The sequence below is a fragment of the Microcebus murinus genome, chromosome 28 (genome assembly GCF_040939455.1).
Source record: "Microcebus murinus isolate Inina chromosome 28, M.murinus_Inina_mat1.0, whole genome shotgun sequence".
In the NCBI taxonomy this organism is placed as follows: Eukaryota; Metazoa; Chordata; class Mammalia; order Primates; family Cheirogaleidae; genus Microcebus; species Microcebus murinus.
The window spans coordinates 17,413,208-17,430,069 of record NC_134131.1 but is presented as its reverse complement, the minus strand read 5'-3'; the positions used below and the strand labels follow the sequence as shown (position 1 = coordinate 17,430,069).

The following is a 16,862-nucleotide window of genomic DNA, read 5'->3' as shown; positions in this document are numbered from 1 at the left end:
CATGGGTGAACCTGGTCAGGGTACTTTCTCTCGGGGGCAGACTCTTTTCCGGGCGGGCTACCGGTGTCTCTGTTTGCTCGTTTCTTTCTTCCATTTCGGGAAAGGCTTCCTTGCTGGGTGTGGAAATCTCCTATGCCTTCCCTCGCCTATTCTGTCAGCTTTAAAATTCTCTTTCAGTTGCCACCCTCACAGATGGATTAGGAAACTCTTTCCGGTGCACTCATTAGTGAAATGACCTCAAGGAAGCTGGAATCCAATATCTAATGGCCGATTTTTAGCGAGTCCACACGCCAGGGTGGTTGGGGTCCAATGCAGCCCCGGCCAGGCCCAGGCCCCTTGGACTGGGCCACAGGAGGACACAGAGGAGGGTCCCGGCCCCCACGAAGCGGTGCCGGCAGTTCTCCACGGGCTTGGGCGTTTTCCAGAGGTAGGAGATGGAGGGGACTGATTTCTTCAGCGCCCCACAAACCACGCCACCCCACCCCACCCATGGGACACATCCCCAGAGAGAGACGCCCCATACACTGGCTGTGCCCCAGCCCTGGCCCGGGGGAATAGGCGGCAGCCCACCCACAGGGCGAGGGGGGGCGCAGCTGAAAGGGGTTGTGGGGGAGGGCGGCCCCTGGCTGGGGTCAAAGGGCGAGCGCCCCGCGCGAGCGCGCGTGCGCAGTCAGCGTCAGCGGCGGCGACGCGCCGGGGGTGGGCAGCGGGTAGGTGAAGGAGGCCGGGCGAGGAGACGAGGGGGGCTGGGAGGGCTCCACCTTGGCGAGTCCAGCCGTGGAGGCGCATCTTGTGTGAGTGAGTGTGAGTGTGTGTGTGTGTGTGTATAGAGAGACAGCCCCCCGCCCCGCCCCGCCCATCACCCCCGTCCCTGGGAGCCCGCGGGACCCGGCCGGCGAACTCAACAGGCCCGGCCCGGCGCGGGGCCTGGGGCGGGAGGCGGCGGCGGCGGCGGCGGCGGCGGCGGCGGCGGCGGCGGCGGCGGGGGGAAAGCGCAGAGAGGCTCGGCTTCTTGAGTGGGGCAGGGGCGGCCTCCGCCGCCGTCTAGGGCCACACCACCCTGAACGCCCCCGATCTCGTCTGGTCTCGGAAGCTAAGCAGGGTGGGGCCCGGTTAGGACTTGGATGGGAGACCGCCTGGGAATACCGGGTGCCTCAGGCTGCTTCTTTTTTTTTTTTTTTTTTTTGCCTCTTGTTCTGTCCCCTTTCTGGGAGCGCGGCGGCGGCCCGGTGTGGGGGTGACCCCAACCCTCAGCGCCCGCCGCGGTGCCTGGCGCCCCAGCCCGCACCGTGGGGCCTCCTCTTGTCCCAAGCCGAGACACCGCCGCCACGCGGCAGCATGCGTGGCATCTGGACTGTCAGGTCTCAGACCAAAGGTCTGCTCTGTGGGAACCGACACGCTGGAGGAAACCTTGAGAGTCTGAGAGGGGAGGGAGTTCCAGAAGAAGGCCAGGATGTCATTTTGAGGGAGTATGTGACCAGAACTCGTCCCGTTGCTTTTGGGGGTTCTATGGGCTCCACGCAGGAATCTTTGGTGGTGGCACCTGATGTTGGGGGATCCGGAGTCACACCCAGACCTGCTCCACAGGCCTCCTTTTACTTTTCTCTTCGGATTCATTATTTTTAAAAAGTGTCTCTTACCTCTATTATTGCATTTTCTTTCCTCTCTCTTTTCAAGCAGATGATGGGAGTACAAGTATTCAGGTGACATGTATTGCCCGTGCCCCCCTCCCCCCTGTGTTCTCATTCATATACCTCTCATGTTGTTCCAGCGTATTGTGGGGGTACCAGTGTTAAGGTCGGGTACGTTGCCCTCTCCAAGCCTCCCCCCTGGGGTCAGAGCTTCAAGTGCGCCCATCCCCCAGTCGGTGCGCACCCACCCCATGCCTAATGGATGTGGATGCCCCTCCCCTCCCCCCACCCGCCCGACACCCACCCGATGAAGGTGATTCCTCTCCGTCCACTTAGGTGTCCATCCGTTCGTTCCAATTTGCTGGTGAGCGCGCTCACGTGGTGCTCGTGTGTCCATTCTTGGGATACTTGGCTTACTGGAACGGGTTCCAGCTCTGGCCAGGAGAACACGAGAGGTGCCCTCTCACCGCTGCTCCTCACAGCCGAATGGCACTCCGTGGTGTCCACGCGCCACATTTTATTCATGCACTCCTGGATGGATGGGCACTCGGGTCGCTTCCACGTCTTTGCGATTGTGAATTGTGCCCTAACTGTAACCCTAACCCTTACCCAGCCCGTCTCCTCTGCCCCTGCCTGACGCACTCCTCCCCGGCCAGGCCCGTCACTGTCCTGGGCCCCCGCCTGACCGGCTCCTCCCCGCCCGGCCTGTCACCGTCCTCTGCCCCTGCCTGACATGCTCCTTCCCGCCCGGCCTCTCACCGTCCTCGGCCCCTGCCTGACCGGCTCCTCCGTCGCCTGGGCCTTCCAAGGGCTTGGTGTGGACGCTGCTTCCAGGAAGCCCTCCAGAAACCCGGCAGCAGGGTGGCCGCAGCAGTCTCCAGCAGCCGTCCCTAAGTCGAGTGCGGGGGACGTGCCCCCGCTGTGCCGCGGGGGCCCAGCCTGGTGTCTTCCCTGAGGCCCTGCGGCTGCAGGCTGCTGCCGCTCCCCGCAAGGGGAGAGCCAAGGGGAGAGCCGCGGAGGTGGGGACCGCCTCCTGATGGGGACGTACGTACACGCAGCTCTCCAAGGCGGATCCCGGGGCTCTCTGTCCTGCCCGAAGGCCCAGCGGGCCTGCGGGTCCTTAGAGTGGCAAAAACATCCGAAAGCTGAGACTGAGGGTCCGGTGGGTGTCTGCACTTTTGTGCTGGGCACCCCAGGGAGGCCCGGGGGCTGGCTGGACAACGTGGTCTGCTGGGCGGGGGGCTTGGAGGAGCAACTGATGCCCTTTGCACCTTGGGTAGCAAGAGTCTGAGGTGTCTCTGAGCCCTGTGCCATGTCCGGGGGGGGGAGGTGCGGGGGGGGGAGGAGGAGGAGGAGGAGGTGGGAAGGGCCGGGGCCTGCAGTCCTGTTCCCGGGGTGGCACGGCAAGTGGCTTCTTCCACAGGCTGCTTGGCCTGGGCTCCCTGCACCTGGGCCTTTGGGGGACTGGCCCTGTGCTTGCCAACACTTCCTGCAGGGACCCAGAGCTGGGAGGTGGCATCTCTCAGCCCTGGGTCGGGCAGAGCCCCAGCGGGCCATGCCCACAACCTCTCTCAGCACCGGTCCCCCAGAAGGCTCCTTTGGGACCAGGATTCTCTTGCGGTGACTCTCTAAGGTCTGGCCCCTGGATGGAGGGGCACCAGGAGTAGAGGAGCAGGAAGGGGAAGGGGGTGGCCATGCGAGGGGACACTTTGAGGCCAAGTCCCAGCTTCAGCCTGATCCTCCTGGGAACCCCGCTCTGAGACTGGAGCCGGGCTTCGCATTCCCACAGCAGCCAGTCGTGGGCTGAGGACACCTGGGGCGTTGGGAACTCCCTGGCTTCTCCTTGGTTTAACATCTAGAGCTGCTTGCGAATCGGGCCGCCACACACACCCGAGCGCAGGTGTCTTCCGCACAGACTGCGGTCCTCGCTCTTCTGAACCTCGCTAGCTCGCCACCCACCCACCCATGGGTGAACCTGGTCAGGGTACTTTCTCTCGGGGGCAGACTCTTTTCCGGGCGGGCTACCGGTGTCTCTGTTTGCTCGTTTCTTTCTTCCATTTCGGGAAAGGCTTCCTTGCTGGGTGTGGAAATCTCCTATGCCTTCCCTCGCCTATTCTGTCAGCTTTAAAATTCTCTTTCAGTTGCCACCCTCACAGATGGATTAGGAAACTCTTTCCGGTGCACTCATTAGTGAAATGACCTCAAGGAAGCTGGAATCCAATATCTAATGGCCGATTTTTAGCGAGTCCACACGCCAGGGTGGTTGGGGTCCAATGCAGCCCCGGCCAGGCCCAGGCCCCTTGGACTGGGCCACAGGAGGACACAGAGGAGGGTCCCGGCCCCCACGAAGCGGTGCCGGCAGTTCTCCACGGGCTTGGGCGTTTTCCAGAGGTAGGAGATGGAGGGGACTGATTTCTTCAGCGCCCCACAAACCACGCCACCCCACCCCACCCATGGGACACATCCCCAGAGAGAGACGCCCCATACACTGGCTGTGCCCCAGCCCTGGCCCGGGGGAATAGGCGGCAGCCCACCCACAGGGCGAGGGGGGGCGCAGCTGAAAGGGGTTGTGGGGGAGGGCGGCCCCTGGCTGGGGTCAAAGGGCGAGCGCCCCGCGCGAGCGCGCGTGCGCAGTCAGCGTCAGCGGCGGCGACGCGCCGGGGGTGGGCAGCGGGTAGGTGAAGGAGGCCGGGCGAGGAGACGAGGGGGGCTGGGAGGGCTCCACCTTGGCGAGTCCAGCCGTGGAGGCGCATCTTGTGTGAGTGAGTGTGAGTGTGTGTGTGTGTGTGTATAGAGAGACAGCCCCCCGCCCCGCCCCGCCCATCACCCCCGTCCCTGGGAGCCCGCGGGACCCGGCCGGCGAACTCAACAGGCCCGGCCCGGCGCGGGGCCTGGGGCGGGAGGCGGCGGCGGCGGCGGCGGCGGCGGCGGCGGCGGCGGCGGCGGCGGCGGGGGGAAAGCGCAGAGAGGCTCGGCTTCTTGAGTGGGGCAGGGGCGGCCTCCGCCGCCGTCTAGGGCCACACCACCCTGAACGCCCCCGATCTCGTCTGGTCTCGGAAGCTAAGCAGGGTGGGGCCCGGTTAGGACTTGGATGGGAGACCGCCTGGGAATACCGGGTGCCTCAGGCTGCTTCTTTTTTTTTTTTTTTTTTTTTGCCTCTTGTTCTGTCCCCTTTCTGGGAGCGCGGCGGCGGCCCGGTGTGGGGGTGACCCCAACCCTCAGCGCCCGCCGCGGTGCCTGGCGCCCCAGCCCGCACCGTGGGGCCTCCTCTTGTCCCAAGCCGAGACACCGCCGCCACGCGGCAGCATGCGTGGCATCTGGACTGTCAGGTCTCAGACCAAAGGTCTGCTCTGTGGGAACCGACACGCTGGAGGAAACCTTGAGAGTCTGAGAGGGGAGGGAGTTCCAGAAGAAGGCCAGGATGTCATTTTGAGGGAGTATGTGACCAGAACTCGTCCCGTTGCTTTTGGGGGTTCTATGGGCTCCACGCAGGAATCTTTGGTGGTGGCACCTGATGTTGGGGGATCCGGAGTCACACCCAGACCTGCTCCACAGGCCTCCTTTTACTTTTCTCTTCGGATTCATTATTTTTAAAAAGTGTCTCTTACCTCTATTATTGCATTTTCTTTCCTCTCTCTTTTCAAGCAGATGATGGGAGTACAAGTATTCAGGTGACATGTATTGCCCGTGCCCCCCTCCCCCCTGTGTTCTCATTCATATACCTCTCATGTTGTTCCAGCGTATTGTGGGGGTACCAGTGTTAAGGTCGGGTACGTTGCCCTCTCCAAGCCTCCCCCCTGGGGTCAGAGCTTCAAGTGCGCCCATCCCCCAGTCGGTGCGCACCCACCCCATGCCTAATGGATGTGGATGCCCCTCCCCTCCCCCCACCCGCCCGACACCCACCCGATGAAGGTGATTCCTCTCCGTCCACTTAGGTGTCCATCCGTTCGTTCCAATTTGCTGGTGAGCGCGCTCACGTGGTGCTCGTGTGTCCATTCTTGGGATACTTGGCTTACTGGAACGGGTTCCAGCTCTGGCCAGGAGAACACGAGAGGTGCCCTCTCACCGCTGCTCCTCACAGCCGAATGGCACTCCGTGGTGTCCACGCGCCACATTTTATTCATGCACTCCTGGATGGATGGGCACTCGGGTCGCTTCCACGTCTTTGCGATTGTGAATTGTGCCCTAACTGTAACCCTAACCCTTACCCAGCCCGTCTCCTCTGCCCCTGCCTGACGCACTCCTCCCCGGCCAGGCCCGTCACTGTCCTGGGCCCCCGCCTGACCGGCTCCTCCCCGCCCGGCCTGTCACCGTCCTCTGCCCCTGCCTGACATGCTCCTTCCCGCCCGGCCTCTCACCGTCCTCGGCCCCTGCCTGACCGGCTCCTCCGTCGCCTGGGCCTTCCAAGGGCTTGGTGTGGACGCTGCTTCCAGGAAGCCCTCCAGAAACCCGGCAGCAGGGTGGCCGCAGCAGTCTCCAGCAGCCGTCCCTAAGTCGAGTGCGGGGGACGTGCCCCCGCTGTGCCGCGGGGGCCCAGCCTGGTGTCTTCCCTGAGGCCCTGCGGCTGCAGGCTGCTGCCGCTCCCCGCAAGGGGAGAGCCAAGGGGAGAGCCGCGGAGGTGGGGACCGCCTCCTGATGGGGACGTACGTACACGCAGCTCTCCAAGGCGGATCCCGGGGCTCTCTGTCCTGCCCGAAGGCCCAGCGGGCCTGCGGGTCCTTAGAGTGGCAAAAACATCCGAAAGCTGAGACTGAGGGTCCGGTGGGTGTCTGCACTTTTGTGCTGGGCACCCCAGGGAGGCCCGGGGGCTGGCTGGACAACGTGGTCTGCTGGGCGGGGGGCTTGGAGGAGCAACTGATGCCCTTTGCACCTTGGGTAGCAAGAGTCTGAGGTGTCTCTGAGCCCTGTGCCATGTCCGGGGGGGGGGAGGTGCGGGGGGGGGAGGAGGAGGAGGAGGAGGTGGGAAGGGCCGGGGCCTGCAGTCCTGTTCCCGGGGTGGCACGGCAAGTGGCTTCTTCCACAGGCTGCTTGGCCTGGGCTCCCTGCACCTGGGCCTTTGGGGGACTGGCCCTGTGCTTGCCAACACTTCCTGCAGGGACCCAGAGCTGGGAGGTGGCATCTCTCAGCCCTGGGTCGGGCAGAGCCCCAGCGGGCCATGCCCACAACCTCTCTCAGCACCGGTCCCCCAGAAGGCTCCTTTGGGACCAGGATTCTCTTGCGGTGACTCTCTAAGGTCTGGCCCCTGGATGGAGGGGCACCAGGAGTAGAGGAGCAGGAAGGGGAAGGGGGTGGCCATGCGAGGGGACACTTTGAGGCCAAGTCCCAGCTTCAGCCTGATCCTCCTGGGAACCCCGCTCTGAGACTGGAGCCGGGCTTCGCATTCCCACAGCAGCCAGTCGTGGGCTGAGGACACCTGGGGCGTTGGGAACTCCCTGGCTTCTCCTTGGTTTAACATCTAGAGCTGCTTGCGAATCGGGCCGCCACACACACCCGAGCGCAGGTGTCTTCCGCACAGACTGCGGTCCTCGCTCTTCTGAACCTCGCTAGCTCGCCACCCACCCACCCATGGGTGAACCTGGTCAGGGTACTTTCTCTCGGGGGCAGACTCTTTTCCGGGCGGGCTACCGGTGTCTCTGTTTGCTCGTTTCTTTCTTCCATTTCGGGAAAGGCTTCCTTGCTGGGTGTGGAAATCTCCTATGCTTTCCCTCGCCTATTCTGTCAGCTTTAAAATTCTCTTTCAGTTGCCACCCTCACAGATGGATTAGGAAACTCTTTCCGGTGCACTCATTAGTGAAATGACCTCAAGGAAGCTGGAATCCAATATCTAATGGCCGATTTTTAGCGAGTCCACACGCCAGGGTGGTTGGGGTCCAATGCAGCCCCGGCCAGGCCCAGGCCCCTTGGACTGGGCCACAGGAGGACACAGAGGAGGGTCCCGGCCCCCACGAAGCGGTGCCGGCAGTTCTCCACGGGCTTGGGCGTTTTCCAGAGGTAGGAGATGGAGGGGACTGATTTCTTCAGCGCCCCACAAACCACGCCACCCCACCCCACCCATGGGACACATCCCCAGAGAGAGACGCCCCATACACTGGCTGTGCCCCAGCCCTGGCCCGGGGGAATAGGCGGCAGCCCACCCACAGGGCGAGGGGGGGCGCAGCTGAAAGGGGTTGTGGGGGAGGGCGGCCCCTGGCTGGGGTCAAAGGGCGAGCGCCCCGCGCGAGCGCGCGTGCGCAGTCAGCGTCAGCGGCGGCGACGCGCCGGGGGTGGGCAGCGGGTAGGTGAAGGAGGCCGGGCGAGGAGACGAGGGGGGCTGGGAGGGCTCCACCTTGGCGAGTCCAGCCGTGGAGGCGCATCTTGTGTGAGTGAGTGTGAGTGTGTGTGTGTGTGTGTATAGAGAGACAGCCCCCCGCCCCGCCCCGCCCATCACCCCCGTCCCTGGGAGCCCGCGGGACCCGGCCGGCGAACTCAACAGGCCCGGCCCGGCGCGGGGCCTGGGGCGGGAGGCGGCGGCGGCGGCGGCGGCGGCGGCGGCGGCGGGGGGAAAGCGCAGAGAGGCTCGGCTTCTTGAGTGGGGCAGGGGCGGCCTCCGCCGCCGTCTAGGGCCACACCACCCTGAACGCCCCCGATCTCGTCTGGTCTCGGAAGCTAAGCAGGGTGGGGCCTGGTTAGGACTTGGATGGGAGACCGCCTGGGAATACCGGGTGCCTCAGGCTGCTTCTTTTTTTTTTTTTTTTTTTTTGCCTCTTGTTCTGTCCCCTTTCTGGGAGCGCGGCGGCGGCCCGGTGTGGGGGTGACCCCAACCCTCAGCGCCCGCCGCGGTGCCTGGCGCCCCAGCCCGCACCGTGGGGCCTCCTCTTGTCCCAAGCCGAGACACCGCCGCCACGCGGCAGCATGCGTGGCATCTGGACTGTCAGGTCTCAGACCAAAGGTCTGCTCTGTGGGAACCGACACGCTGGAGGAAACCTTGAGAGTCTGAGAGGGGAGGGAGTTCCAGAAGAAGGCCAGGATGTCATTTTGAGGGAGTATGTGACCAGAACTCGTCCCGTTGCTTTTGGGGGTTCTATGGGCTCCACGCAGGAATCTTTGGTGGTGGCACCTGATGTTGGGGGATCCGGAGTCACACCCAGACCTGCTCCACAGGCCTCCTTTTACTTTTCTCTTCGGATTCATTATTTTTAAAAAGTGTCTCTTACCTCTATTATTGCATTTTCTTTCCTCTCTCTTTTCAAGCAGATGATGGGAGTACAAGTATTCAGGTGACATGTATTGCCCGTGCCCCCCTCCCCCCTGTGTTCTCATTCATATACCTCTCATGTTGTTCCAGCGTATTGTGGGGGTACCAGTGTTAAGGTCGGGTACGTTGCCCTCTCCAAGCCTCCCCCCTGGGGTCAGAGCTTCAAGTGCGCCCATCCCCCAGTCGGTGCGCACCCACCCCATGCCTAATGGATGTGGATGCCCCTCCCCTCCCCCCACCCGCCCGACACCCACCCGATGAAGGTGATTCCTCTCCGTCCACTTAGGTGTCCATCCGTTCGTTCCAATTTGCTGGTGAGCGCGCTCACGTGGTGCTCGTGTGTCCATTCTTGGGATACTTGGCTTACTGGAACGGGTTCCAGCTCTGGCCAGGAGAACACGAGAGGTGCCCTCTCACCGCTGCTCCTCACAGCCGAATGGCACTCCGTGGTGTCCACGCGCCACATTTTATTCATGCACTCCTGGATGGATGGGCACTCGGGTCGCTTCCACGTCTTTGCGATTGTGAATTGTGCCCTAACTGTAACCCTAACCCTTACCCAGCCCGTCTCCTCTGCCCCTGCCTGACGCACTCCTCCCCGGCCAGGCCCGTCACTGTCCTGGGCCCCCGCCTGACCGGCTCCTCCCCGCCCGGCCTGTCACCGTCCTCTGCCCCTGCCTGACATGCTCCTTCCCGCCCGGCCTCTCACCGTCCTCGGCCCCTGCCTGACCGGCTCCTCCGTCGCCTGGGCCTTCCAAGGGCTTGGTGTGGACGCTGCTTCCAGGAAGCCCTCCAGAAACCCGGCAGCAGGGTGGCCGCAGCAGTCTCCAGCAGCCGTCCCTAAGTCGAGTGCGGGGGACGTGCCCCCGCTGTGCCGCGGGGGCCCAGCCTGGTGTCTTCCCTGAGGCCCTGCGGCTGCAGGCTGCTGCCGCTCCCCGCAAGGGGAGAGCCAAGGGGAGAGCCGCGGAGGTGGGGACCGCCTCCTGATGGGGACGTACGTACACGCAGCTCTCCAAGGCGGATCCCGGGGCTCTCTGTCCTGCCCGAAGGCCCAGCGGGCCTGCGGGTCCTTAGAGTGGCAAAAACATCCGAAAGCTGAGACTGAGGGTCCGGTGGGTGTCTGCACTTTTGTGCTGGGCACCCCAGGGAGGCCCGGGGGCTGGCTGGACAACGTGGTCTGCTGGGCGGGGGGCTTGGAGGAGCAACTGATGCCCTTTGCACCTTGGGTAGCAAGAGTCTGAGGTGTCTCTGAGCCCTGTGCCATGTCCGGGGGGGGGGAGGTGCGGGGGGGGGAGGAGGAGGAGGAGGAGGTGGGAAGGGCCGGGGCCTGCAGTCCTGTTCCCGGGGTGGCACGGCAAGTGGCTTCTTCCACAGGCTGCTTGGCCTGGGCTCCCTGCACCTGGGCCTTTGGGGGACTGGCCCTGTGCTTGCCAACACTTCCTGCAGGGACCCAGAGCTGGGAGGTGGCATCTCTCAGCCCTGGGTCGGGCAGAGCCCCAGCGGGCCATGCCCACAACCTCTCTCAGCACCGGTCCCCCAGAAGGCTCCTTTGGGACCAGGATTCTCTTGCGGTGACTCTCTAAGGTCTGGCCCCTGGATGGAGGGGCACCAGGAGTAGAGGAGCAGGAAGGGGAAGGGGGTGGCCATGCGAGGGGACACTTTGAGGCCAAGTCCCAGCTTCAGCCTGATCCTCCTGGGAACCCCGCTCTGAGACTGGAGCCGGGCTTCGCATTCCCACAGCAGCCAGTCGTGGGCTGAGGACACCTGGGGCGTTGGGAACTCCCTGGCTTCTCCTTGGTTTAACATCTAGAGCTGCTTGCGAATCGGGCCGCCACACACACCCGAGCGCAGGTGTCTTCCGCACAGACTGCGGTCCTCGCTCTTCTGAACCTCGCTAGCTCGCCACCCACCCACCCATGGGTGAACCTGGTCAGGGTACTTTCTCTCGGGGGCAGACTCTTTTCCGGGCGGGCTACCGGTGTCTCTGTTTGCTCGTTTCTTTCTTCCATTTCGGGAAAGGCTTCCTTGCTGGGTGTGGAAATCTCCTATGCTTTCCCTCGCCTATTCTGTCAGCTTTAAAATTCTCTTTCAGTTGCCACCCTCACAGATGGATTAGGAAACTCTTTCCGGTGCACTCATTAGTGAAATGACCTCAAGGAAGCTGGAATCCAATATCTAATGGCCGATTTTTAGCGAGTCCACACGCCAGGGTGGTTGGGGTCCAATGCAGCCCCGGCCAGGCCCAGGCCCCTTGGACTGGGCCACAGGAGGACACAGAGGAGGGTCCCGGCCCCCACGAAGCGGTGCCGGCAGTTCTCCACGGGCTTGGGCGTTTTCCAGAGGTAGGAGATGGAGGGGACTGATTTCTTCAGCGCCCCACAAACCACGCCACCCCACCCCACCCATGGGACACATCCCCAGAGAGAGACGCCCCATACACTGGCTGTGCCCCAGCCCTGGCCCGGGGGAATAGGCGGCAGCCCACCCACAGGGCGAGGGGGGGCGCAGCTGAAAGGGGTTGTGGGGGAGGGCGGCCCCTGGCTGGGGTCAAAGGGCGAGCGCCCCGCGCGAGCGCGCGTGCGCAGTCAGCGTCAGCGGCGGCGACGCGCCGGGGGTGGGCAGCGGGTAGGTGAAGGAGGCCGGGCGAGGAGACGAGGGGGGCTGGGAGGGCTCCACCTTGGCGAGTCCAGCCGTGGAGGCGCATCTTGTGTGAGTGAGTGTGAGTGTGTGTGTGTGTGTGTATAGAGAGACAGCCCCCCGCCCCGCCCCGCCCATCACCCCCGTCCCTGGGAGCCCGCGGGACCCGGCCGGCGAACTCAACAGGCCCGGCCCGGCGCGGGGCCTGGGGCGGGAGGCGGCGGCGGCGGCGGCGGCGGCGGCGGCGGCGGGGGGAAAGCGCAGAGAGGCTCGGCTTCTTGAGTGGGGCAGGGGCGGCCTCCGCCGCCGTCTAGGGCCACACCACCCTGAACGCCCCCGATCTCGTCTGGTCTCGGAAGCTAAGCAGGGTGGGGCCTGGTTAGGACTTGGATGGGAGACCGCCTGGGAATACCGGGTGCCTCAGGCTGCTTCTTTTTTTTTTTTTTTTTTTTTGCCTCTTGTTCTGTCCCCTTTCTGGGAGCGCGGCGGCGGCCCGGTGTGGGGGTGACCCCAACCCTCAGCGCCCGCCGCGGTGCCTGGCGCCCCAGCCCGCACCGTGGGGCCTCCTCTTGTCCCAAGCCGAGACACCGCCGCCACGCGGCAGCATGCGTGGCATCTGGACTGTCAGGTCTCAGACCAAAGGTCTGCTCTGTGGGAACCGACACGCTGGAGGAAACCTTGAGAGTCTGAGAGGGGAGGGAGTTCCAGAAGAAGGCCAGGATGTCATTTTGAGGGAGTATGTGACCAGAACTCGTCCCGTTGCTTTTGGGGGTTCTATGGGCTCCACGCAGGAATCTTTGGTGGTGGCACCTGATGTTGGGGGATCCGGAGTCACACCCAGACCTGCTCCACAGGCCTCCTTTTACTTTTCTCTTCGGATTCATTATTTTTAAAAAGTGTCTCTTACCTCTATTATTGCATTTTCTTTCCTCTCTCTTTTCAAGCAGATGATGGGAGTACAAGTATTCAGGTGACATGTATTGCCCGTGCCCCCCTCCCCCCTGTGTTCTCATTCATATACCTCTCATGTTGTTCCAGCGTATTGTGGGGGTACCAGTGTTAAGGTCGGGTACGTTGCCCTCTCCAAGCCTCCCCCCTGGGGTCAGAGCTTCAAGTGCGCCCATCCCCCAGTCGGTGCGCACCCACCCCATGCCTAATGGATGTGGATGCCCCTCCCCTCCCCCCACCCGCCCGACACCCACCCGATGAAGGTGATTCCTCTCCGTCCACTTAGGTGTCCATCCGTTCGTTCCAATTTGCTGGTGAGCGCGCTCACGTGGTGCTCGTGTGTCCATTCTTGGGATACTTGGCTTACTGGAACGGGTTCCAGCTCTGGCCAGGAGAACACGAGAGGTGCCCTCTCACCGCTGCTCCTCACAGCCGAATGGCACTCCGTGGTGTCCACGCGCCACATTTTATTCATGCACTCCTGGATGGATGGGCACTCGGGTCGCTTCCACGTCTTTGCGATTGTGAATTGTGCCCTAACTGTAACCCTAACCCTTACCCAGCCCGTCTCCTCTGCCCCTGCCTGACGCACTCCTCCCCGGCCAGGCCCGTCACTGTCCTGGGCCCCCGCCTGACCGGCTCCTCCCCGCCCGGCCTGTCACCGTCCTCTGCCCCTGCCTGACATGCTCCTTCCCGCCCGGCCTCTCACCGTCCTCGGCCCCTGCCTGACCGGCTCCTCCGTCGCCTGGGCCTTCCAAGGGCTTGGTGTGGACGCTGCTTCCAGGAAGCCCTCCAGAAACCCGGCAGCAGGGTGGCCGCAGCAGTCTCCAGCAGCCGTCCCTAAGTCGAGTGCGGGGGACGTGCCCCCGCTGTGCCGCGGGGGCCCAGCCTGGTGTCTTCCCTGAGGCCCTGCGGCTGCAGGCTGCTGCCGCTCCCCGCAAGGGGAGAGCCAAGGGGAGAGCCGCGGAGGTGGGGACCGCCTCCTGATGGGGACGTACGTACACGCAGCTCTCCAAGGCGGATCCCGGGGCTCTCTGTCCTGCCCGAAGGCCCAGCGGGCCTGCGGGTCCTTAGAGTGGCAAAAACATCCGAAAGCTGAGACTGAGGGTCCGGTGGGTGTCTGCACTTTTGTGCTGGGCACCCCAGGGAGGCCCGGGGGCTGGCTGGACAACGTGGTCTGCTGGGCGGGGGGCTTGGAGGAGCAACTGATGCCCTTTGCACCTTGGGTAGCAAGAGTCTGAGGTGTCTCTGAGCCCTGTGCCATGTCCGGGGGGGGGAGGTGCGGGGGGGGGAGGAGGAGGAGGAGGAGGTGGGAAGGGCCGGGGCCTGCAGTCCTGTTCCCGGGGTGGCACGGCAAGTGGCTTCTTCCACAGGCTGCTTGGCCTGGGCTCCCTGCACCTGGGCCTTTGGGGGACTGGCCCTGTGCTTGCCAACACTTCCTGCAGGGACCCAGAGCTGGGAGGTGGCATCTCTCAGCCCTGGGTCGGGCAGAGCCCCAGCGGGCCATGCCCACAACCTCTCTCAGCACCGGTCCCCCAGAAGGCTCCTTGGGGACCAGGATTCTCTTGCGGTGACTCTCTAAGGTCTGGCCCCTGGATGGAGGGGCACCAGGAGTAGAGGAGCAGGAAGGGGAAGGGGGTGGCCATGCGAGGGGACACTTTGAGGCCAAGTCCCAGCTTCAGCCTGATCCTCCTGGGAACCCCGCTCTGAGACAAGGAGCCGGGCTTCGCATTCCCACAGCAGCCAGTCGTGGGCTGAGGACACCTGGGGCGTTGGGAACTCCCTGGCTTCTCCTTGGTTTAACATCTAGAGCTGCTTGCGAATCGGGCCGCCACACACACCCGAGCGCAGGTGTCTTCCGCACAGACTGCGGTCCTCGCTCTTCTGAACCTCGCTAGCTCGCCACCCACCCACCCATGGGTGAACCTGGTCAGGGTACTTTCTCTCGGGGGCAGACTCTTTTCCGGGCGGGCTACCGGTGTCTCTGTTTGCTCGTTTCTTTCTTCCATTTCGGGAAAGGCTTCCTTGCTGGGTGTGGAAATCTCCTATGCCTTCCCTCGCCTATTCTGTCAGCTTTAAAATTCTCTTTCAGTTGCCACCCTCACAGATGGATTAGGAAACTCTTTCCGGTGCACTCATTAGTGAAATGACCTCAAGGAAGCTGGAATCCAATATCTAATGGCCGATTTTTAGCGAGTCCACACGCCAGGGTGGTTGGGGTCCAATGCAGCCCCGGCCAGGCCCAGGCCCCTTGGACTGGGCCACAGGAGGACACAGAGGAGGGTCCCGGCCCCCACGAAGCGGTGCCGGCAGTTCTCCACGGGCTTGGGCGTTTTCCAGAGGTAGGAGATGGAGGGGACTGATTTCTTCAGCGCCCCACAAACCACGCCACCCCACCCCACCCATGGGACACATCCCCAGAGAGAGACGCCCCATACACTGGCTGTGCCCCAGCCCTGGCCCGGGGGAATAGGCGGCAGCCCACCCACAGGGCGAGGGGGGGCGCAGCTGAAAGGGGTTGTGGGGGAGGGCGGCCCCTGGCTGGGGTCAAAGGGCGAGCGCCCCGCGCGAGCGCGCGTGCGCAGTCAGCGTCAGCGGCGGCGACGCGCCGGGGGTGGGCAGCGGGTAGGTGAAGGAGGCCGGGCGAGGAGACGAGGGGGGCTGGGAGGGCTCCACCTTGGCGAGTCCAGCCGTGGAGGCGCATCTTGTGTGAGTGAGTGTGAGTGTGTGTGTGTGTGTGTATAGAGAGACAGCCCCCCGCCCCGCCCCGCCCATCACCCCCGTCCCTGGGAGCCCGCGGGACCCGGCCGGCGAACTCAACAGGCCCGGCCCGGCGCGGGGCCTGGGGCGGGAGGCGGCGGCGGCGGCGGCGGCGGCGGCGGCGGGGGGAAAGCGCAGAGAGGCTCGGCTTCTTGAGTGGGGCAGGGGCGGCCTCCGCCGCCGTCTAGGGCCACACCACCCTGAACGCCCCCGATCTCGTCTGGTCTCGGAAGCTAAGCAGGGTGGGGCCTGGTTAGGACTTGGATGGGAGACCGCCTGGGAATACCGGGTGCCTCAGGCTGCTTCTTTTTTTTTTTTTTTTTTTTTTGCCTCTTGTTCTGTCCCCTTTCTGGGAGCGCGGCGGCGGCCCGGTGTGGGGGTGACCCCAACCCTCAGCGCCCGCCGCGGTGCCTGGCGCCCCAGCCCGCACCGTGGGGCCTCCTCTTGTCCCAAGCCGAGACACCGCCGCCACGCGGCAGCATGCGTGGCATCTGGACTGTCAGGTCTCAGACCAAAGGTCTGCTCTGTGGGAACCGACACGCTGGAGGAAACCTTGAGAGTCTGAGAGGGGAGGGAGTTCCAGAAGAAGGCCAGGATGTCATTTTGAGGGAGTATGTGACCAGAACTCGTCCCGTTGCTTTTGGGGGTTCTATGGGCTCCACGCAGGAATCTTTGGTGGTGGCACCTGATGTTGGGGGATCCGGAGTCACACCCAGACCTGCTCCACAGGCCTCCTTTTACTTTTCTCTTCGGATTCATTATTTTTAAAAAGTGTCTCTTACCTCTATTATTGCATTTTCTTTCCTCTCTCTTTTCAAGCAGATGATGGGAGTACAAGTATTCAGGTGACATGTATTGCCCGTGCCCCCCTCCCCCCTGTGTTCTCATTCATATACCTCTCATGTTGTTCCAGCGTATTGTGGGGGTACCAGTGTTAAGGTCGGGTACGTTGCCCTCTCCAAGCCTCCCCCCTGGGGTCAGAGCTTCAAGTGCGCCCATCCCCCAGTCGGTGCGCACCCACCCCATGCCTAATGGATGTGGATGCCCCTCCCCTCCCCCCACCCGCCCGACACCCACCCGATGAAGGTGATTCCTCTCCGTCCACTTAGGTGTCCATCCGTTCGTTCCAATTTGCTGGTGAGCGCGCTCACGTGGTGCTCGTGTGTCCATTCTTGGGATACTTGGCTTACTGGAACGGGTTCCAGCTCTGGCCAGGAGAACACGAGAGGTGCCCTCTCACCGCTGCTCCTCACAGCCGAATGGCACTCCGTGGTGTCCACGCGCCACATTTTATTCATGCACTCCTGGATGGATGGGCACTCGGGTCGCTTCCACGTCTTTGCGATTGTGAATTGTGCCCTAACTGTAACCCTAACCCTTACCCAGCCCGTCTCCTCTGCCCCTGCCTGACGCACTCCTCCCCGGCCAGGCCCGTCACTGTCCTGGGCCCCCGCCTGACCGGCTCCTCCCCGCCCGGCCTGTCACCGTCCTCTGCCCCTGCCTGACATGCTCCTTCCCGCCCGGCCTCTCACCGTCCTCGGCCCCTGCCTGACCGGCTCCTCCGTCGCCTGGGCCTTCCAAGGGCTTGGTGTGGACGCTGCTTCCAGGAAGCCCTCCAGAAACCCGGCAGCAGGGTGGCCGCAGCAGTCTCC

General features: G+C 63.8%; 5 pseudogenes; all 5 read left to right on the top strand.

The window, feature by feature from the left end:
- Positions 1 to 1,042: 1,042 nt before the first annotated feature.
- On the top strand, positions 1,043 to 1,161 carry LOC142865450 (uncharacterized; annotated as a pseudogene).
- Positions 1,162 to 4,640: 3,479 nt separating this feature from the next.
- LOC142865449 (uncharacterized) lies at positions 4,641 to 4,759 on the top strand (annotated as a pseudogene).
- A 3,466-nt stretch (positions 4,760 to 8,225) lies between these two features.
- Positions 8,226 to 8,344, top strand: LOC142865403 (uncharacterized; annotated as a pseudogene).
- A 3,466-nt stretch (positions 8,345 to 11,810) lies between these two features.
- On the top strand, positions 11,811 to 11,929 carry LOC142865402 (uncharacterized; annotated as a pseudogene).
- Positions 11,930 to 15,392: 3,463 nt separating this feature from the next.
- On the top strand, positions 15,393 to 15,511 carry LOC142865401 (uncharacterized; annotated as a pseudogene).
- Positions 15,512 to 16,862: the final 1,351 nt, after the last annotated feature.